The sequence below is a fragment of the Populus nigra genome, chromosome 5 (assembly GCF_951802175.1).
Source record: "Populus nigra chromosome 5, ddPopNigr1.1, whole genome shotgun sequence".
In the NCBI taxonomy this organism is placed as follows: Eukaryota; Viridiplantae; Streptophyta; class Magnoliopsida; order Malpighiales; family Salicaceae; genus Populus; species Populus nigra.
The window spans coordinates 12734657-12759289 of record NC_084856.1 but is presented as its reverse complement, the minus strand read 5'-3'; positions in this window follow the sequence as shown (position 1 = coordinate 12759289).

Sequence of the window (24633 nt, the reverse complement as noted above, 5' to 3'; positions counted from 1 at the left end):
TAATTCGGGTATGAAAAATGGAAATTGTTTTTGTGCCTTGGAAATGCCACAGGATGGTGATGAATAGTCACAATCTTTCATGTCCTTGGAATCAGTTCTCTTGGCCAAAAGCAGTCAGACACGGCTATTATGACGAGAGGGACCTGTCAATATTAACCCCAATCAAAGGGCAGAAAAGGGTTGAGCTTATGTGCATGTAGAGAGAGAGGGAGAGAAAGAAACCCAAAAATAAAAATAATAGTTTCCTTCACAAGGGCACAAAACTGTTCTTCTTTCCCTTTCTTTCTTCTTATTAAAAAGAGAAGCTAACGCAAGGTAAAGCCACAATTATTATAAAAAAGAGAGGGGGATTTATGGTTTTTAGTCTCAGAGTGAAGAGGAGATAATTCGACATGCTAAATTAACGTGTAATTTAGTCTTATTTCTTGTGATCTTTTACCACAATCGGTATGGTAGATCAAGGAATAATAATAATAAAAAAGGGGCTGAGAGTACGTACTGTTAAAGTTGTGTGGCCTGACTGCTGCCAAGAGGAGAAGGGCCAATGACTGCGACGGAGACTTGACTGTAGGGTGTTGGGTTGCTGCTATTTTTCACACATAATTAGAGATAATAGTACCGTTAAGTGTTAGATCCCTTTCATCATTCACGGAGCAAAACTGCCCCTTGGTTTCCCTTTCGGGACACCGACGCACTTGCCTGTTTGCTACTCTCTCTCTCTCTCTCTCTCCACCGACCACTCCTTGCCTTTTATGGCATTGCTTTCAGTTTCAAAATTGTAGCATCTGGTTATTATTTAAATTTACTTGTTCGAACCTTTTTTTCTAACCTTTCTGCAGTAAGCATTTAATTAAGTTTAGAAAGCGAGTCCCCACTTCCTGAGGATGGCATGAGTATCACGCTCCCGTTGTTTTTTCCTTTTCTTGTCCTTTCTCCCTCTTTTTTCTTCTAATGTGAATAGTAAAAATAAGATAAATTAAAAAGACATAAAAAAAACATTGTATAACATGATAGATATATAATTTGGGGATTAAGGGGTGAGCTGGTCCATGTTATGCCTATTAATATCGTGTTCTAAGTTATGAGATCGAGATAACTTGATACAAAAAAATTAAAAAAAATCACAAAACCAATTTTTTTTATATATATAAAAAACTGAAGTCGAATAATGAAATTATAAAAGAAAATAAGACCAAAAAAGGAAGGATGTTAATCCTTATTAACTTTTTAAACTCATGATTCAGGTCATAATGCATGGAAAAACTGTAAAACTCAATCCTCAAAAAATAAAACACTGAAGGATGAAATCGAAAAAAGAATCACAAGAAAAGATTTAAAATAAAAAATAATAATTAAAATAATAAGGGTTAAAATCAAATAAAAAACAAATTAAAAGGCGACAACAAATTTTTATTTGAGAGTTAAATTGAAAAGAATAATAAATTTAACAAAAGGATTAAAAAATCAAAAGAATTAGGATTGAATTGTAAAAAATAATGTACCATAAACTTGGATTGTAAGGTGAATTGAAAACCAATAGCAATTCTATAAAAGGGCTAAGAAAAAAAATCAAAAGAATAAGGACTAAATTAGAAAAAATAATTTGTGATACTTTGGGATTGAATGATAAAATTGAAAACAAATAAAACTTTTATAAAAGGGTTAAGAACAAGAATAAAAAATCAAAAGAATAAGGACTGAAGTTGACAAAGTAAAAAAAGGACTAACTTATAATTTTTAGAGGAGGTTAGAGAAAAGAATAAAAGGCTTATAGGCAACAAACCACTTCATCTTTGCCACACGCGCCATCCAAAATGCACAAATAGATTTCCTCCATAAAATTGATTCCCAACTCATTATCTCCTCTAGAAAATTTCATACTCATTTGTAAAAACCATAGAATTTTCAAATAAGATATGAGCCGAAACCCCTAAACTCTTCCAAAATTATTAATGGAAAATAATTAGGCCATTCCACTATATTTAAAAAAGGTGAAAAGACAATTGTACCCCTCTACAAATCTTTAATGATTAATGCGCCATGTAGTAGGACCATAGTGCCCTCAACACAAAGGCATTTAGTTTTTTTTGGGAAAGGCAAAAACATCATTTCATTATTGTAGTGAATAGTGACATGAGTCTATATATAATGTTTTTGCCTTCAACTTTAGCTTTATATATATATATATATATATATATATATAATTTGATCTTCCACCATTCCTTTCTCACGTGAATAAGGGTAAACCTCGTTCTCTTAAATTAGGTAGTTATAAGGGTTCAAACCAATGCTTAAAAATCTGATAAGCACTAGGAATACAAGAGAAAGAATTTACCCTAAAGTTGTCAGTATGAAAAGGTTTATAGTCATGAAATTTCTTTGAGAGTAATAAATTTATACATTCTAAGAACGATATCAAAGTTATCTAGTAGGGCTTGTTCACATATACAACATTATTCACGTATACGATATAATTCACATTTATGGAAAGTTAGTGCGGTGAATAAATATGGTATAAGAAGTTATGTACAAGGAGATTGAGTTTTAAGCAAGACTGTTTATGAACCCTCCAACCTTTCATGAGAACTTAATTAACGAAAATTTTAGTCACACGATACTATTTCTATACACAATACAATTCTAAAGTGAAATGGTGATAATTGAACAAATTATAATGAACAAAATAAGGCTCAGCAAAGTAACCCAAGAAAAGAAATGATTGTTGAAGCCAATATTAATAAGGTTGATCACCTCATTAATAAATCTAAAAAATAAACATTTTGTTGTTGTTGTTTTCGAAGTCAATCTAATTATTTTTTAAAAATATCTTGAGCAGTGATGGGTTGACACTAGCATAACTTGAAATGTATGTTCTGAGAAAATGATTGTCTCCATTTATAAAGAAGTGGATGGTGAACACGTGTACATGAAGAATTCATCAATCTCTAAGGTACTATATGTTGAGAAGGTCATTTTAAAGAAGACTTTCAAAAAACTTTTAACCCTTAATAATGTGTTTCATATGGTTGACATTAAGATAAAATTAATGTTTGGATCATTGTTGAGCAAAAATAGTTATAAGTTGGTCTTTAAATGTGACATATTTGTACTCTCTGGAAAAAAAGAATGTTTATAAAAGAAGGGTAACATTAGCATAACTTTCACTATCAATAATCATAGAACATACCTTGTTAGTTATGTGGCATCTAGTATGGAAGATATTTTTTCTTTGTTGGTTTATATCATTGTCATAACTCATTTCTGAGTTATTTCTCAAATTCACTTTTTTTTTCCAATAAAATAAAATAAAATAATAATAGCAAAGAGACTGACATTTTGGCAAAATAAAAAAAACATTAAGCTGCAATTTAGAATAAAATCGGGAGCCTGATTGTACCATATTTTACCCAAAACTAGAGAGACAATGAGAATCCCAAGTCAAATTAAATGATTTTTGAACGAATCTGCATAAATATTAAACCTAGGGTCATAATTAGATATTTAGTGGGTTAATTTCATTTAATCATGGGCCAAATTAAAGTTTATTTATATTTAAGAATTAATTTAGGTTTAATTGAAGGATTTAATTAGGTGCAAGTACTTAATTATACTTTATATAAGTCATATTTATTTTATTAGGGATTTAATTAGTGAAACAATTAGGTTTAGGAGCCCAATTTGAGCTTAATTGAGAAAATTAAAATTTTAGGAGATCAAAGTTAATTTTTACAAGGTCAATTAGTTTAAATCAGAGGTAAAATTTCAATAAAATTAAAGTTTTGGGGCCAATTAAGGGCTAAATTAAAGAAATTCATAGCCAATGATCATTTTGAAAAAGACGTCTAACTATAGGGACAAAATTCAATGAAATCAGGGGTGAAATTCAAGAGATTTGAAAGTTTAATGGTCAATTAAAGACTAAATTGAAGAAATCGAATATTAAGGATCAAAATGAAAAAGGTGTTGAAATCCAGAGCTGAAATTGAAGTTTGTCTGGGTAAAATTTCACAAAAATGAAATTGTAAAGCTAATGAAGGGTGTAATTAAGAGAAATCACAAATCAAATGACTAAATTAACTTTTATCAAAACAGCACCGTTATGGTTACTGTTCATCTTCTTCTTTAATTTTCATCTGAAAAGGCTGCTTGGCTGGCCTCATTTTTAGGGCAATTAATGTTTCATTTCTCTATCAAATTTGACAAAACTTGCACGCAAACAATGACTTGACATCTAACTACACCTTAGTATGGTCTTTTCTGGCTAATTGACACCACAACGGCTGCAGTGTCGCCCCAAAGTGGCCAACTCGACCAACCCTTCTACAACAACTTTTTCAGGTTATGATTACAACTTTAAACTAATGGTTGAGATCCTTCTGAGTTGAATGAAGGATCAAGATTTGGCACTATTAAAGACAATATTCATCTTTCATCATTATAAATAGGGGTGAATTTCATGGCTTAAGGGGGAAGAAAATCGGGTGCAAAATTGAAAAAAAAACTAGCCTCCCCCCTAGTTTTTCTGCCATTATCGCTTTTCTCCTCCTCTGCCACGATGACCTCGACCTCTATAGTAACTAACCACCTTACCGCTTGTTTCTCCCTCGACACCTCCACCTCGAGCTGCCAATATGAGCACCAGCCAGCCACCTTCATGTAAGGAATCGTCATTGTAATTTTTTTTTGTTCTTTTCATTGCAGGCTTTTCTTCCACCAGCGTCACATCTAGTAACCAACACTAACCGCCGACTTCACCACCTCCAGCCATGCCATGCATCACTAGCAGGACCAGCAACGAGGACCCCCTACTCTAGGTGTAACTCTTCTCCCCCCACCACAAGACTCGCCACTGCATACAGAATGAGAATTCTTTTTGCATGCAAAAAGGTAAATTAATTAATATGGTTGTTAGGTCGAGCCAACAACCATGTAGGCTAAACCCATTTGGGCCCAACCTAAAAGGGTGGGCCAGGTCCAACCCAACTCATATTTATAAAATAAATAAAAAAGGCTAGGTTTGTTGGGCCTAGCCTAAATGGTTGGGTCGTCCCAACCCAATATATTTAGTAATAATATAATAATATAAAAAATAATAAAAAAATCAAATTTTCCAAAAGTCATTTTAAAAATATTTATGGGCGTATGTGTTTTATAACAATTTTGCATAATATCAGGCTGTAGATTTACATTGTAAGATACAGATCCGGTATTAAAAATATCCGACTTCCTCTGAAACTTAAAAGAAATACAAGAAAAATAAGAAAAATAAAAAATGTAATGAAAATAAATTTTCATTTAAAAAATGATTGTTTTTGCATACGGTCAAATCCTAAAAGTTTTCCAAGCATATTTTTTAAAAGATAAAAATCATAGTATTTTTATCATGCCTTGTTTTTTTTTTTTTTTTAAAAAAAAGGGATATCATAACCAGTTTATGATTATCTATTAGGGTTTGAGTAAGATACAAAAAACCCATAATAATTATTATGTTTGGAATGTTAGGAATTAGTTAGGAAATAAATGTGATGCTATAACTTCGAATTTAGAATGATTAGGATCTCACCCAATAAAGTAGAGACTCTCTCATAAAGAGAGATCTGCATTAGAACTTAGAAAAAACCAATGGATAGAAAAGCAACCTAGAAAAACAATTAAACAACAATGCAACTTACCTTAGTTAGGGTGCATTGGGGGTGATACGTCTTCCCCTTGCACAACTAGTCCCTTACCTAGACTCTCGTAGACCATAGATTTCCTATTAACTATAATACTAGGTGGCGACTCTTGAACTTTATAATCATAATTTTATGATTATACCTAAAACCCTTTCCTTTCCAACAATACCTCTCAAGAGGCTAGCTCGTCATTCAACTTCACCTTGCAACAATCATCATCCTTAATCTGAACATTAAGTCATCTTTTAATCATAAATCTCTCCATCAATTGGATAGACAACATCACTATAATCCTTAAGTTGTGTCATCTTTTCCTCTTCTAATATGTCACTTTTGAATTCAATCTCCTTATGTTCTCTCATAACCATAACCATTTTGTTTGGATATTGCGAAATCGTGTGTCCATTACCCAAACACCTTAAATACTTAGTGTCATGGTTACAATTAGTTTAAGTTTTGGTTTTATCTTGGACAACAATGGTTGAATCCTTCTTTATAACTTTAGAAGGTTCAACTTTGTTTCCTGTTGTATTTGGATTTGATGGAGCAACCCTCTCCTTTCTATAATTTAGCAATCAAGCTAAAACAAAATTGAATTACCTTCTTAGTACGTATTGCCCTTTCTTTTCAACTATCTCTCTACTTTGGTAGCCATTTGAGTCATATCTTCCAACTCAATATAAAGCTAAATTCAACCATATTAGTTATCTCTCTATTCAATCCATTTAAAATTTTCATCATTATAGTCTCTATATCCTATATAGCATTAGCTCTAATAATTAAAATTTGTATCTCTTTTATACTCTTAGACCTTTAAGTTAAACTCTACAATCTTAAAAATAATTTCTTATAAATAATGTCTATGAAGAAACCTTTTTCTCATGATTGTTTTCACCTCATCTCAGTTCTTTATAAGTCTCTATCTATTTCTTCTTCTCCGTAATACAATCTCTATAAGTCAGTAAACTCATTTACCTTCTTTTCCTTGTAATAATGGTCACAATCAAAGATCAAATATACTTTCTTCTCCCATTTCAAATATGCTTGAGGACTAAAAAATAATTTCATCTATAATAATATCTAGGAAAAAATCTTTTTCTCATGATTGTTTTCACCTCATCTGAATTCTCTATAAGTCTCTATCTATTTCTTCTTCTTCTTAATACAATTTTATTCCCACCAAATAATATCATAGTCAGTAAACTCAATAACAAGTTTTATCATCTTTTCCTCATAATAATGGTCACAATCAAAGATCAAATCTACTTTCTTCTTCCATTTCAAATATGCTTTAGGATTGTTTTCCCCTTAAAAGCTAAAATCTTCATCTTAATACTCCTTGAAATTTTATCCAAACTAGCACAAAAACCATCCTCCATATATGCTCTCTTACGGACAAAATAATTATATGGTTAAACTCCTATATTTCTGCAGGTCTTAAGCTACTGAATTCTAATACCATGTTCATAATCAAAATCTTTGGCCTCCTCATCTGTATTTTAGGCTATAAACTCTTCTAGGGATGAAATAACTTATCTCATAGGCCTTATTCTCAATCCAACCATCATATTCATAACCTCTTTAAACCTCAAGTTCATCATCTTTAATATTATTACATAGCCAAATAACCCTATTAATAATTATTCTTATCATTTGACAGTGATGATCCTCAGATTTGAAAATCATGTTAATAGCAAGCAAAATATATCCTCACACATTTCCTCACGTGTTTACAGTCAATAGATGTCACTGCTCTTGTGTTTCACATAAATTTTTAGCCTTTTGCTGTAATAAACTCACTTTTCACCTTTTACCACTCAATCTAGAAAACTTCAGTTCTTTAAAAAGCTATTTCACAATAAATCAGAAAAAATATCAAGTTAAAGGTGCAATCCAAAATAACATATAGACTCAAGAAGCAATAAAAAAACCAAAAACTATCAATATGAAACCGCAAATACAAAATCACAAATAACAAAGAGAATTCATGCGAAATGAGAATGATATGAAGGCGCATAAAAACAATTATAAAATTAAAAAAAAACTAATGAAATAATACTTAAATAACTCAAGCCAAGTAAAGATAATATGCTTTTTTTTTTTACTTTAGCTAAAACTAACAAAGAAAGCAAAATATTGATGGAAAACTACCCATTAGAAATTTTTTTGTTGTATTTGTAGAGATATCTCACAAATAATGTCTAAACAATCCCTAAATCAAGATATGACACTAAGATATCCCAAAAAATAAAGAATTTTAGATTTGAGTTATTGAATCCAAGATTTGATAAAAATTCTAATTTACAGCTACACCCTAATCATTCCTTTTGTGTTTTTTTTTTTTTTTTGCAATTGGGAACAACCATATCACAAATAATCTTTCTTTTTTAAAAAAAACTTATTTTACAACTAGGTTTTAGATGATGACAACGATAAAATAACACGAAAACCAAAAGATAAAGGAATATTACTTGATTTTAGAGTCTTAGTTTGATACCAATTGATATTGATCTTGTGAACATAAAGATCCAAAAACCACAATTAAATCAACTTTTCCTAAAAAATCTAAATTCATGCTTGTGATTGAGCTAGACACAATGATAACTTGTACTAAGACACCAAAACTATAGAAACTGAACCCCCACCCAATGTCCATGTAGATGCAAGAATGAATAAAGACATTATAAAGCTTGGTTAACACTTTTATAAGTTAGATTAGTTCATTGAAGAACCAAAAAAGAGATTTCCTCTCTCTCACACATAATATATATAGCAATAATGTATTAATCAACCTGTATTGTCTTACAAAATAATATTTATACTTAAAATAAAATAAACCCTAGTTGACCTAATGAGTTTACATCAACCAAAATTAAAATAAGCCCAAAAGTATCTCGCTCTCTTATAATCCAAAAAAATTAAGAAAAACTCTTGGAATTAATTCTTTCTTATTCTCATATGTTTTCACATAGAATAAGGAATTCTCTCATAGTTTGAAATCCATAAAACACATGGAAATACATAATCTTATAGTTGTCGCTCCTTCTATGGATAGCCCATGATGCCAAAATTAATTAAGCTCGTGAAGTAGATGGATCAGACCCCTCTTGTACATAGATTAGGTTGACTAAGATCTAATCATCACTGTTAAAGTTATGGTATCCTTGAAATTTACCTTCACCCAAGTACTCTAACTAAGCCCATTAAATGCATTTTTGAGCTTCTTTGCCCTTAATCTTGTAATTGGCCCATCTAGGACTTCTATTGAATTCTTTGGTGTAGTTTGGATCATATCAAGTTTAAAGTCAATGAACTTGAAAATTTTGTTTATATGAAAAACTCAAATAAAGGTTTATGACATTGTATGTCTTTATGTGGATGATATGATAATTTTAGACAGCAATGATTATATAATCAAGTTTACTAAAAAAATATTAACCAATAAGTTTGACATGAAATACTTGAGTGTTGCGGATATCATACTACGAATAAAATTTTTTAAGACATCTGATGGATTGGTATTGTCCCAATCCTATTTTATTGAGAAAGTTCGCAATTGATTTTTTAAAGGTGACCATCACACCATTAAAATACCAATTGATATAAGTGTACATATGTCCAAGAATAGAAGTAAAGGAATAACCCATTGGAATATTCTTGAATAACAGAAAGTCTAGTGTACGTTATGAACTGCATAAGGCTTGCTATTGTATACTCGATTTGCAAACTAAATGATTTACAAGTAATCCAAGTATGAATTGTTATAAGGCAATACAAAAGATACTCAAATATTTGAGGTACACCTTAAACTATAGATTACACTATACTAGTTACTAGGTGGTACTAGAAAGGTATATTGATGTTGATTGAATGCCTGACATTAAGTGAATATGTCTTCATACTTGGTGCAGTAGTTTTGTCATAAAAATCCTCTAAACAAATGTGCATCGCAAGATCCATGATGGAATAAAAGTTATTTCTCTTGATAAAGTTAGAGAGGAAATTGAATGGCTTTGAAATTTCTTAAATGATATTTTATGTTGGCCAAAACTAGTGCCATTTATTTGTGACCATTGTGACAATCAGTTAGAAATTAGTAGGGCATAACGTACTATGTATAATAGTAAGTCTAGAAATATATAGCATAGATATAATATCGTTAAACACTTGCTCTTAAATAAAATTATTTTCATTGACTATGTAAAATCAAAGAAAAATATTATGGATCCGCTAACCAAATATTTATCAAGAGAGCATGTGTATAATTTATAAAGAGAAATTATTTAAAGCCTTCAAAGATAAAAGAGTGTAATGATGGTAACCATACCTCGTTGATTTAAGATCCTAAGATTTAGATTCAAATGAAAAACTAAGTCATATAACATTTTTGTAATACTAAAAAATTATTATTTTATATTTATTTCCATGATGAAATAGGTATTAGATGCAGCATGATGAAGGTTGAGCTCTGCTCTTAATGATTTTTATATCTAGTTACACCCTATGTATTATAATAGAATACTTTTAATCAAAGATCACTTATATGAGTGAGAAATGTGACTATTTCTTTGAGAATTTTGATAAAAGTTGGATTCTCTAGAGCACTTATAAATTCAAGAATTGTTTAGGGCCAAAATGAACATAACGGTAAGAACCAAACGAAATCTCTAGGTAAAGAACTATACGAGTACTATTGTCTTGGTTGAATTATGTGAGTATAAAAAAGGCTGAATAGCTCAAGACATTGCATTTATTATTTATTTGTGTAAATCTAATGGTATTTCACTAAGAAATATTCAAAACCAAAAGCTATCTATCCTGATATAATAATCTATTAAATCAGCATCTCTCAACGAATCTTCAATAAGCTTTCAAATTAGTTAAACAATTTTCATTCATGTGGGGGTTTGTTGGAAAATTTGTTAAAACATGGTTAATGGAAACATTTAAGACCAAGTTAACAGTGGGGCCCACTCACTTTTTGGATTAAAACTTTATTGAAATCTAATATCCAACATAAGGTCTTTAATATAGAACATTAACATAATTTAAATAAATTATGGTGAATAAGAAATTGATCTCAAAAAATCATTGGTTGACAAGTTTTGGTAAAATCCAAAACTCTCTAAAAGAACTTTATCCCACATATAAAAAAAGATAGAAAACTTTCTTGGTGTTTATAAAGTGTGAAGTTAGAAAGTTAAAATTGGGTTAAAAGGGCTCTTAAACATTTAGAAGTTAGATGTTTTAAGCAAAGTGGAATTTAGGCTTGAACCCACACACCTGCTATGGATTTAGGTCGGGCCTGGGTTTGAGTTTGGGTTTATTGAAAAATAATATTTTGGTGCCTTCTAAAATCTAGACTTAGGCCTGATCTATGAAGAACTATTTCTTCCAACCCATTATTTGTTCATTATAGCCCATGAATGTTAACAATCTCTTCTAGAAGCTTTTGCTGCAAATCTAAATAGTTTTGTCAACTCAAAAAAATTAGATTTATTACCATTATGTTCAGATTTAATCCTTGATTTGTGGTGGTTAATCAAAGGTTGATAATAATGAGAATTAATTCTGATTATTACCAGAATCAATTCTTCAACTTTTTAGCTTCTAAAATCTATTATAAAAATGGGGTGAAAGAGAATTTTATATAAGTTTATTTTTTTCCAGAGTTTTACACACTTCCTCACCTCATTTTAGTGTTTTTCCTTCTCTTTTTATGCTTTAGTTTTTTTCCCGTATCTAGAGCTTAGATTCACATTGTTGAGAAATATTTGAGTTACATAATCTTTGGTTTAAAAACCTTGTTAATTTAGAAGTCCATTTAAACTAAGGTGGTGGTGTTAGAATCTTGAGAAATATATTGCAAACATCCTAGTTGTACAAGTGAAGAGTAATAAAGTCTTAAGAACAAAGAATTTAGCCTTGACAACAAGTTTAATTACTTTAAAGTGTTTCAACAAGTAACCTCCTTTGTTTTAATTGATATTAATTGCAAGTTTGAATATATGCTTAGGATGCATGCTAGAATTCTATTATTATATTTGTGTTGAAAGCATGTTTGTCATGAGTTTTTTATTTTGCATGTTTATAAATTTATATGTTTTTATGAACTCTTGGCTTTCCTTGAAATATTCTCATGTTTAGCATGATTTTTTTTTTGTTAAACTAAACAATATTTCTGAATTGCTTAAACTTTTAGAATACAATACATTCTAGTTCAATCTCTTGTAGTCCTAGGCTGTAGTATAAATTTGCAGTAGATAATTGAAAGCATGCAATTATGGCAGCACTTGAGGGAAGTGAAGTCCTGCTAGGCTTAAGGTTTATGATCAATTGTTTGATTGATTTAAGTTTTGTTCATCCATGGAAAACATGGGTAATTGTCGTGTTATATCACCTAAATGCATAAAATTAGTCTATGTGTGACGTTTGCTTACACGTTCCCAAAATGGATAGTCAGAGCTAGTAGAGTTTTAATTAGTTTACCTAAGCAGATTGCGTTCGTCCACCGCAGCTGAACTGCAAAACGTACTTGTATTTGATTGGTTGTTAAGAAAAATTGAGAGAGTTTAGTGTTTCTTTGACAGCGTTTAACGCAAGTGCTAGGCTGCTAGCTATCTTGATTTGAATTGTCAAACTCAAATCGTTTTCAAGGCTAAAGATGGTTTTTGAAGACTTCCCATCTTTGGAAAGATAGCAAGGATCAAGCCAGCGAGGTTCCAAAAGCAATCATCTGTGGCCACTGGTCTACTTTATAAGCAAGTGGGAGCTTTATGTGCAGGAACATGACATTGTAGAATCAGAGGCCTAAACGTGAAAGGCATGATCTGCGAGTAGGATCGTGATTCATGCACAGAATTTGGATGCTTGGTTCTCTTTTTTTCATACTGTAGCTATTTCTTATACTTACTTATCAATCTTTACTTTCTTGCCATGGATGATGGTAGATGTTTTTGGAGCCAACCTAGGATATTCGTTCCTGTAAAAAACGTTATGAAGAGCCCTTCTTGCCATCCTTGATTAAGGAGAGGATATATCCAGATTGTTCTAGTTAATGGGTAGAAATCAAATTACTAAAAAGAAAAGAATTGTTATTAATTTGCTGGGTATAGAATCCATGGTAAGACAGACGTTTTCGACGAAGCTTCTTTTTTTTTTTTTTTACCTCTCATCACGGTGCATGTTAAAAGTGATTAGATTCTTCGAAAAAAGGGAAGATTTTCCACTTATGAAGAGAGATGGATGGTAACGTAGTTTCCATAATGGGAAGTCGACTTTGCTATATTTCTTTCGAACGATAATTTTCACTTAAGAAAGGTCGGTGTCTTCTCAGTTAATAGTCGTGGCAACCACCCATAAAGGAGTAGTGCTGCGACCCACTTTTCCAAATTAAGCAAAAGTGCTGGATGTGAGCGCGTCGAAGGGTTTATTCTAGATTGAGCTAATCGACGGTGATTGCACTCTTGCTTGCCATGGACTTTTAATTATTATTATTATTATTATTTTTTTAAAAAAGGACTTTTGAGGTACACCCAAATGTGGAAGAAGCTTGGTGTTTAACATATTCTTTTTATCTTAAAAGTAAAAATGCATATAGTTTTTAACTACAAAATTAGCATAATATTTTGCTAAGTTAAGCATAGATTTCTTCATAGTAGTTATTTTGTGCTCCACCTACGAGTTATGGATTATAATGCTTTTCTCATTGTATATAATGTTTGTATCTGGAACATATTAATGGGCTAAAAAATCAAGAAAATAGATTACTAGTTAGAAACTACTTAGACATGGGCTTGTACTATGCCATGGGTGGTGCTATTTTTTTCAAAAATTATTTAAGTGTCCCAAGTACATTTGCATTTTAAAGAAAGAAGAAAAATCTAATGATTTGGGTGTTAGTGAATATATCATACAATCAATCGATTGATCTGATTTTATTTATGTAAACATATTTATTATTAATAAAGATTTTCTTTATCTTTAATATCTATTGATATTTGATTAACGAATCTAATATTTAATTTATGAATTTAAAGTAAAGATAAAATTCATGGGACAAAAATATTTTGCAATGAAAATTACAAAGTTATTATAATTATGAGATTTTCATTGCATCAAAACATTGCTTCTAAATGTTTTTGGTCAATGTTCTATCAAGACTGAATATTAATTAAAGTTGTTAAAACAAGTATAAATCATGTTTCTTTTTTTATGAAAGGATCGTAGATGCTCTCATAAACTGAGATATGAAGGATATCTGAAACTAATATATAAGTGTTTGTCAGATGACGGAAAGATCACTTATATCTATGAAAAGGCTCACATGATAATTGTGTAAGTGATCCTTATATTTAATATCACTAAATTATCTTCTATAAGAAGTGTTATGCTTTGATTCTAACCACACGTTGTCCTAATTAAGGATAATAAATTGATAGACATTGGGTATAAAATAAACTATATGAAGGTATTTAAGTAATTATGACATAATTCATCACTCTATATGAAATAGGAAAAACATTTCATCTGTTCTTAAATAGTATTGATTGTGAAATACTTAAGAAAAGCGGAACGACTTTTGAAAGAGTTTCAAAATCTTATTCAAATAATCAATGACTATAATGTTGAGAACTAACATGATATGACAAAACACGCATACTTCATGCTATAATTTTAAATCTAAACATTCTTAATGAATGGATATTAATTACACTAAGAAACTAGTCACTAAAAGATTAAGTCAAACCGCTAATGATTTTCTTAACATTTGAGGGATCATGATAAGTTGTTAGACATTGTACTTGATCTTCAAATATAAATCAATCAATTATTGAATTGATAATAAATTAAACTGTTTAATTTATTTAATCTTTTTTTTTTTGAGATTATGATTTATATTTGGACTAACTTATTAGGAAACCTAATGGGTCACACACATAAAAACTATTTGTTAGAAATTAAAATTGGATGATTAATCAAATGTGACTTAATTATAAATAAATTTTAGAAATTGAGGACTAGATTGTATTTAATACAAGGGATTACAATTATAGACCTAGAAAATATCAAGTAAGGACTTGATTGAATAAATTTATAAAATTATCCTAAACTAATATATGTGATATTATTTGAGAGGTATATTGATATTTTATCATTTATAGGATTTTTAGATTTCTCTATAAATAGAATGTTATGCCTATTTTTTTTCCTAAAAAAAAAAAAGTGAGAAAAGTACAATATGGAAACATATAAAACATAAAAGAAAAGAGTCGGCACTCTAAGGTAAAAGAATCTCTCTCTCCTAAAAGGGTTTAACATATTTCTCAATGGTGGTTCATGTAGATTACCATTAGAGACCGAATACTTGGACGAGTTATAATTTATGACAACTCATCCTTGAAGCAAATATTCAAAGCCAAAAAAGAATATCTGATCCTCAAGTATTCATTGCATAAACCGTAAACTCTAGATTTGTCTAATAAGATTCTTGAGACTATTGAAAAATTTTAAGTTTACCATTTCCATGGTGTATATATGTTTTGGGAAACCCAATGCTAGGTTATGATCCCGGCCATCCAAATCAATTGGTTTTATTTGAACCGGGTGAAAAAAAGGCAATGGTAGCAAATAGACCAAAAAGTTTTTCTAAAAAAATAGATTATTTTCTTTTTCTCTTTTATTTTTCTTTTGAAAACTCAACACAAAAAAATAAAATATAAAAAATGCTAAATTTTATAAAATGGCCATAATTTAAAAAAGAAATTGATCAAATTTCACAAAAAAAAAACATTTTAAAAAAACTTTTTAATTTTTTTAAAAAATAGGTTAGGAAAATTGGGATAAAAAGGGATTAAGACAAGCTACATTAATTCTTTTGATAGAATCACATATATAAAGAACAACATCATATCTACCAAGTTTCCATAACTCATAAAGCACACTTCAAAACTTTGTGTTTATCGGGTCTAAAAATAAAACTCTCAAAACCTTTTCAAGTCCCTTTCGATCCCTATATTTGAAAGATCATGCATCATATAATGATATTGAATTGATGATTGTTTGGTGTAAGTGATGAAGATATATATATATATATATATATATATATATATATAAAACAATTAAAGAAAAATAAAAAATAAAAAATTATCAACTAAATGAAAAGAAGAAAAAGTTGGGGGCTAGAGGGTTAGGGCTTTATTATTTTTATTACCATATTTATTATATTTAACCCAGCTCATGAGTTGGCTAGGTCAACTAACAAGTATATGGGTTATCCTTACTATATCCCAAAATGACATCATCTTGGACAAAAAAAAAGTGTTTTTAAAAAACTTAAAATGTTGTCATTTTGAATATAAAATAAACTTTAATCCTTGGAGTTAACATGATTGGGTCTTACCTAAGTTTGGCTTGGTCAATTAGGTTATGGTTGATTTACTAGATCACTCGAGTTTGATCGGGTCAACTTTCTAACTGATTTAAATACAAACCCATCCTAAGATAGGCTTTGATTCGGCAGATATTGGGTTAACTTTCTAGGCTAGACTGATTTTAATAACTATATTTATTACTAGTAACTTGGGAGGGCTATGCGAGCCCTCCAATTATAAAATTTATAGGCTTAAGCCTTGATAAGTTTGTAAGCCAAATATTCCTATTAGACTTATCCATTATGAGTTAGGTTCGTCTTTAAATAGTTCTAAGTCTTATACCATAGAATATATATATATATATATATATATATATATATATATATATATATATATATATATATATATTGGATTCGAGGAAAGTCTTATACCATAGAATATATATTCACAAGTTCTATTATTTTTCACTTTGAAAAACCTATTTAATTCTAGTATTTTTAAAAGACCTAAGCACACTAAATTGCAAATTTATACCTTCTATATATACTCTTATTGAATGTATTTGAGTATTGAGGAATGAATGATATTTGGTATTATTGTTGGGGGAGTTTATTTATTTGACAATTGACATAGTAGGATGTGAGTTTGATATGCATTTATAAATTTGTAAACTTTTAGAGGTAGTTTTCATTCATGGATTTGGTTTTAAATTTGTGTAGTTTGAAGGATATTTTACTAAATAAATTTGGTATATTATAATCAACGGGTTGATATTGTGCTGTTGCGTTCATATTGTATGCCCAAATTTTACCTCATTCATTAGATTTTATATATATATATAATGAATAACAAGATAAATTTTACTATCACTATCGGCAATTTTCCAGAGAATTTTGGGGCTGGGGCTTCTATTAGAACAAGAATTCGATACAAAAAATTGTAATTTGGGCTTCCAGTTAAAGAACATTAGGATTTTGGCCTTTGCAAGGGCAATCAAGGTTTTGAGTTTTGACCATTATTTGTGGACAGAACGATAAGGTTCATGGGCCAAACCTACAAGCACTCCTATAGGCTGAGTCTGACGAAGCTATGTTTTTTTTTTGCCACTTACACATGTGCTGATTCAACTAGAAGGTAAAATAAAGAAAACTACACAAGAATAGTGTAAAAAAAACAATAAACTAATGAAAATAAATTGCATGAAAGGTAAAATAATAAATTTATGAAAGTGAATTTAATGAAAGATAAAACATAAAGTTATAAAGAAAGATTAATTATCTAGCACAAAGCATGTGAAAAAAAATAAAATTGGAACAGTTTGAGAAATTTTTAAAAAATATTAAACTTGTGGTCAAATAAACTTAAAAAATAAGGCACATTAATTAGGGGGAAATTACTAAACAGGAATAGTATTTTTCCTAAATAAACAATAATTATTCTAAAAATATTTTGGTAAACAATTTTTTTTTTCTAGCTCCATGCCGCACGTTAATGTCTCAAAGATTGCACAAATGATTTAATAAGTTTGGCTCGTATTTGTTATGGGCTTGGTCCCGGAAGTTCTTTAAAGCATCCAACTTAACCTTGGCAGATAATTTTTTTATAATTTGACCCAATTACTCATAATTATTTAGAGAGTATTTATCTTAGGCATAAACAATACCCTATACACCTATATGTTCGACTAGAAGAAAAGTATAAATTAGGATATATTAATATGGGAAATAATAAATTAGGATTTATTAATATACAATATAAAATTATATTAATTTGACATATTATTGCATATAATACTTTAATTTAGATAATATTGCTAGAAAATACATTTGAATACAAAACATATTATATTATACAATAATCATACATTTTAAATCATATTAATTATGCTATAAATTTAGGATATCATAGAAAAAACCTATATTGAATGTTCTCCAAACACCGAAAAATGGTTATGTGTCCATAATATTATATTTAAAATATTTATATTATATGTATAGTTGGATTTTATAAAATAAACTATATATAACTATATGATATAATATATTATTTCTTTTTGTTCACCATTACACCTTTTCTAAAATGATCCAAGCAACACCAAGAGATCTGTTAGAGGTTCTAGATGGTCTAATGATAAAACTTATAGCTAAGAGGTTCAAAGAGACTTTCAATAAATTTCTTCAAGAAATATGAGCTAAGGTAGACTTTAAGAAGATATTAAATAATGAAGTACAAGCCTTGATTAATTTAGTTCATATTCAAAAAGGGCTAGTAGGTGGGCATTCAAACATTACAAAAAGATTGGAATAAAAAGATTCAAATATATCAATTTTAACATTTATCTACTGTTTTAGTCATAAATGGAGTTACAAAAGGCTTTTAATTTGATTCTAGTTGCATTGGCAAGTAGACATCAATATCTTTCCATTGACATATGGAACGTTTTCTAATTCATTAATACGAGAGAGAAACATGCGTTTGGAGTTGGGTTTCGATTCTGTCAGCAGATTATGGAAACAAATTTAGTCTTATTTAAATTAGTTGAGTTATTATTTTATCTTTTAGTTATTAGTAGTTATTTTAGAAATATTAGAGCCTTTATTTAATTTTAGGTTTATTAAATTATTATTATTATTTATTAGGTTTATCCATAGTTATTAGGGATACCAAGTTAGACTTATGTTTTTTTTCTAGTATAAATATTCTTTTTTAGAGACCTTTTGAAAAACAAAAAAACTGCTTTTAATAAATAAATCGGCATTCTTGCTATTTTTTATGTGGTTGAGTGATTTCCATACTAATTTCTTGATTGAAATTCCAAACTCTTCAAATGATTGATTAACTTCATTATAATTTTAGATTACTTGTTTGCATCTCTTTATAGGTGTAGGGTAGAAGTGATAATTGTATATAACTTTGGCTTTTCAAGGCAGGTTCTTGTTGGGTCAAGTTGCAAATCATTCAAATATGATTTTAACATATCTTGGGAGGTGTCCGCATCAGTTGGTATAAGAGTTTGTACTATTATCAGGTTATATCCTTTTAATATTAAGTTTATGTCATTTCTTGAATTTTTTTCTTCCTAGTTTCGGCTAGGGTCTTGTTTTTTTTTAAAAAAATTATTTTATTATTTCAAAGTTTGTTTCAAACCCTGTATAAAGAAATCATCTCACTTAGTTTCTTGATTTTTCCAAACACATCAAAGAAAAATTATGTGTTTGATCTTCATCTTCTTTCTTTCTTGATTTTGGCCTAGAGTAAAAGAAAATAAAAAGAAAAAGAATAATGTTCTTGTTGAATTGTGTGGATAAAAGTGTCATAACCCAATTATGGGTTATTCTTCAAAATTCATTTTTTTTCAAAATAAAAATCAAAAAATAAAATAAAGGAGAAAGTAGGCCGGGGAATGAAGTTGTAATTTTTTTGGAGGAAATTCAAGACCTAATTGTACCCCATTATACCCAAAACTGGAGAAAAAAATGCAAATTCAAGGTCAAATTAAAATGATTATTAGATGAATTTGCATAAGTATTAAGACCAAGGACATAATTAAATTTTTAATAAGCCAATTTGATTTAATCATGGGCCAAATTAAATTTTAATTATTTTTAAGAATTAATTTGGGTCCAATTGAAGGATTTAATTAAGTGCAATGACTTAATTATACTTTAAATGGGTCAAATTAATTTTATTTAGGGCTTAATTGGTGAAAAAATTCAGTTTGGGAGCCTAATTTGGGCTTAATTGAGGAAACTAGAATTTTAAGAGACCAAATTTAATTTTTACCAAGTTAATTGATTGAAATTAGGGGCCAAATTGCAAGAAAATTGAAGTTTTAGGGTCAATTAGGGGCTAAATTGAAGAAATTTACAACCAATGACCAATCTGCAAAAGGCCCCACAATTGAGGGGTTTAATTGACAAAAACCGGGGGTGAAATTGAAGAAATTGAAAGTTTAATGGTCAATTAAGGGTTAAATTGACAAAATCCGAGACCAAGGACCATATTGTAAAAGGCGCATAACTTCGGGGTTCCAATTGAAGTTCATTAGGGACTTAATTGCATTAAATCAGAAGTTTAGGGACAATTAGAGGTTCAATTGAAAGTAATTGAACGATGGAGGACTCAATTGAAAATTCAGTTTAAATCCCTAATTCTATCCAAAACAACACCATTTTACATTAAAAAAAAAAGGACCAGATGACGCGTCGTCTAGTCACTGTTCATTGTCTTCTTCTTTTACCCGAAAGAAATGGCCTAAGTGCCTACTTTGCAAGTGTATTTAATGTTTCATTTCTCCATCAAATCAAACCAAACTTGCACGAAACGGATCACCTGAAGTTCCTCTAGAATCCCATGTGAACATTTTAGGATAAATGACAGCACGGCGACACTGGCGACGACGTGAAGAGGTCAACTCATGGAGCTTTTTCCTGCAGATTTGACAACTCAAGGAGGCTACTTTGAACCAATGGTTGGGATCCTTCCCAACCAAATCAAGTGCTAAAATTTTACCCCGGTGCAGACGCGTTTACCCTCTTCCACCGCCTATAAATAGAGGCTCCATTAATGACCTAAAGGAGGAGAAAATCATGTCCAAAGTCGGCAAAAAACCAGCTCCCACTACCCCCGTTTCTGCAGTTTCCCTCTCTCTCTCCGCTGCTCCAGCCACCACCAGCTCCACCATATATAGCTATCCCAACCACAAGCCGACCACCCCCACGCCCGAAACAATCACCTTTCTTTCTCTCTCCCACCTCTGCTAAATCCTTCTTCCTTCCCCCATGATCAACTCCGCCCACCGTTCCTCCCAGCGACGCCACCGAAACCATCAACTCAACCTCCTGATCACGGCAAAGACTCTGTCAAGTGAGCTACTCCTTCATCGACCTCCATTTCTGCAACCATTCCGGTTGCATACAGAACGTGAACTACTGTTCATGTTCTGCACATAATAAACTTTGGGCAGGTCCAGCCCAGCCCAAGTGGTGGAGCTGGTCCGGCCCACCCCCTTAAAGGAGCCAGTTTTGTGGGGCCGATTTCGGCCTAACCCAGCTGGGTTTGGCCCAGTTATCTGGCCCAGCCCGGCCCGGCCCATATGTTTAATAATATTTAATTAATATATAATATTATATTATATATTTCTTAAAAAAAACGACAATTTCCAAAAAAATTCAAAAATCATTTTAAAAAAATTGTGATTTTCTCAAATATTTTTCTACCAATTTTGCATAATATCGGGTTGTATATTTACATTGTAAAATATAAATCCGGTATTAAAATACCCGGTTTTCTCCAAAATATTTTTTTAAAAATAATATTTTGATGCACACGGCCAAATTCTAAAATTTTTCCAAGCATATTTTTCATAAAAAAAAAAACAAAAACTACATCTTTTTCATGTTTAAAAAAATCCAAAAATGGAGATCATAACCAGTTTATGATCATCCATTAGGGTTTGACCAAAATATCAAAAACTTTTTCCAATCTTTTTTAGGGTCCAGATGTAGACTTTAATATTTGTGGGGTGTAAAATTACACGATAAATTACACCATCAAGTATTAAAGATACAAGGTGTAAATAAATGCGATGCTAAAATTCAGACTTTAGAATGATTAGGAAGACTCTCTCATGAAGAAAGATCTGTCTTAAGCCAACGAATAGAAACCCGACTTAGAAAAAACAATCAAACAACAATGCAGCTTACCTTAGGTAGGGTGCACTGGGGGTGATGCGTCTTCTCCTTGCACAACTAGTCCTTTACTCAGACTCTCGTAGACCATAGGTTCCTAGTGACCATAATACTAGGTGGCAACTCCTAAACTTAATCATAATTTTATGATTAAATAAAAAAAAAAACCTTCCCAACACACCACACCTCACACACGAGGCATGACAGGAACCTCCGTCGTTGTCAAATGACGTCGCGCCCCTCGTGACAAAAAGAATAAAAGTTGAAGAAAAATTCAAGAATTGATTGAATTGACAATTTAGTGCATAACCGAATTCAAGCCCTTGAATTTTAGGGTTGGCTGAAAGTTTCTTGAATAGTTTCTTGATTTTGCTGAATAAGTACATACCAAATCTTGGTATTGCCAAATTGAGTTCTTGTTTTTCATGGATTATCTTACCTTGTTTCATTAAAATTTGGTTAGTATTAATCTTCTTGCTTTATTTTAATTGTTTTCTTGAAATTCTTGAAGTTAAATCTTGACTTTTTGAATTAGTTAGTTTTCTTTAAATCTTTAATATAAACTCCATTACTTTTATTTTGTATCTTCTTTTCATCATTATATTTCACTTGAATTTACATTGCTATTCGTAAATTTATCCTCTAGGTTTTTTTATTAGTTTTATATATTTCTTAAGTCTTCATTATTATAAAATCACTACATTGTTTTGATTGATTATTTGATAAGTTACTAGGTTACCTTTAAAAAACTAAGTAAGAGTGTTTGGGAATGAGGTGTGGTGAGATGAGGTGAGGTTAAGTTTTTTGAGAGGTACAATTCCCTTAAAGCACAAACCACACCTCACTAAAAAGCTAAAATACATGCTTTTTGTTGCTTTTTATATGGATCCCACTAAAAAAACCCAACTACACCTCAATCATAAACATACTCGAAAGAAATAGGGAGTTAAATGGTATAATAAGATTATTAGAGTGAGAAGCCCGATTGAATTGTGAAACACGAGTGGAGTGACATTAAATTGAGTGCAAACATGTGAGAGAGTGTGTGGGAAAAGTTTTCTTTACTACTAACCTATATTGCAAGTATTCACAATATCATCAAAAAGTATGACATAATTAAATGTGAAGGACCTTATAGAAACACAAGATAGGTTGGAGGTAATTGACACGATCAAAAAGTTGATGTCTTATCCTAAGTGCAGGAGTGTCAAAGTAATAAATAACCCGGCAAGACCGGGGTCGAACCACAGGGAGGTGAACTATATAATAATAATGATGATGGTGATGATGGTGATGATGATGATGATGATGATGATGATGGGTTAAAGAGGACTTTGAGATGTAAGATAAATGTGAAGATTAAACAATGATAAAAACAAATGTCAAGGTTAGAGGATTCACTAATAGTATTAGAGATAAGTAAAGTATAAACTCTTTATAAATTATCAACATGATCATATTAATCATCTTATTTACGTAACACTATACTTATAAATTTTATCAAGTATTCATGATGCTAACTTATGTTGACAACAAATCAAATTTCCCTTATAACAACGTTGTTGGCCGAAGACTATGAAGGATCAAGTATTTGATGTACCAAGTGTTATTACTAGTCCCTAGTCCCTAGTAATCAAAGCATTAAAATAGAAAAACAATTTGCAAGTTCCACAAAGTAAGGCATTCATCATTTAACTTCCACAATTTGCAAGTTCCACAAAGTAAGACATTCATCATTTAACTTCCATTAATCTATTCAAGTAAACAAACTCTCATTAAATTTATATATATCTGCTCAATACCTCTTAAACAAAATATTAATAAACCTTTTTTTTTACGTGCTTAAATGTATGAAAACATAGATGATGGAACTTTTATTGGAAGAAAACAATATTCTTTCTAATGTTTAAGGTTAACTTCCTTGGGTTGAGGTTATTATCCTTTTTTTTTCTCTTTTTATATATATACACATATAACTTAAAACACAATGCTTCTTTAACCCATGTAACGAGCTTTCAACTAATGACTCCCAAACTAGTTGGTCTTAGGGCATTAGGTGTTGAAACACCCCTTCAAGCTTAATAATTCGGGCTGCAGATACTGATACGTAAATAGTGCAATGTTTGATTCCCTTAATCTTTTCTTATTAACCCATGTAACAAGCATTGGGCCAATATCTGCCAAGTCAGTTGACTTTAGGGTATTAGGTGTTAAGACACCCCTTCGGGCTTAATTGCTTAGATTAAGGAGGCTACGAAACCAAACTTATCTACGTTTTTATTATTATTATTTTTTGTTTTTTTTTTTGCAAATTATATACTATCTCTTTCCCTTAGTTGTTACCTTTAACAAAAGAACATAAATAATGTAATAATCCAATGTGCGACCCACAATCATATGTTAAAGTGTGTGTGTGAAAATGAAGGTTTAAGAATACTTGTTAAATTAGTATATAAGCAAAATCAAATGATAATAATGCGAGAGTTTATAAACCTGAATATTTCAAGAAGTATTATGATAGACCCTGTTAAGAATGTTTACTAAGATGCGTCTCAAGAGTCACTTTAACAAAAGAACTCCTTGACTCTGCCATCTTAGTAACAACAGTTTTGCAAATAGAAAACACAGTTAGTTAACTTTTTTTTAGGTATCGACTACCATTTCCCCCCAACCAAAACGAGACATTGTCCTCAATGTCCAAAAGTAGAAAGATAGAGTATAGAAGACATCACCTGAAACAACGAACACTGACAAACCTGAAATACACTTAAACAAATATAAGAAATAACAAAACAAAATAATATGCTATTAATAAAACTAAAAGACACAAGGTTTCACAAACGAAGGCTCAAATCCAATCTAAGCTTTTTATGGCTTTCCTTAGTTTACCAATGT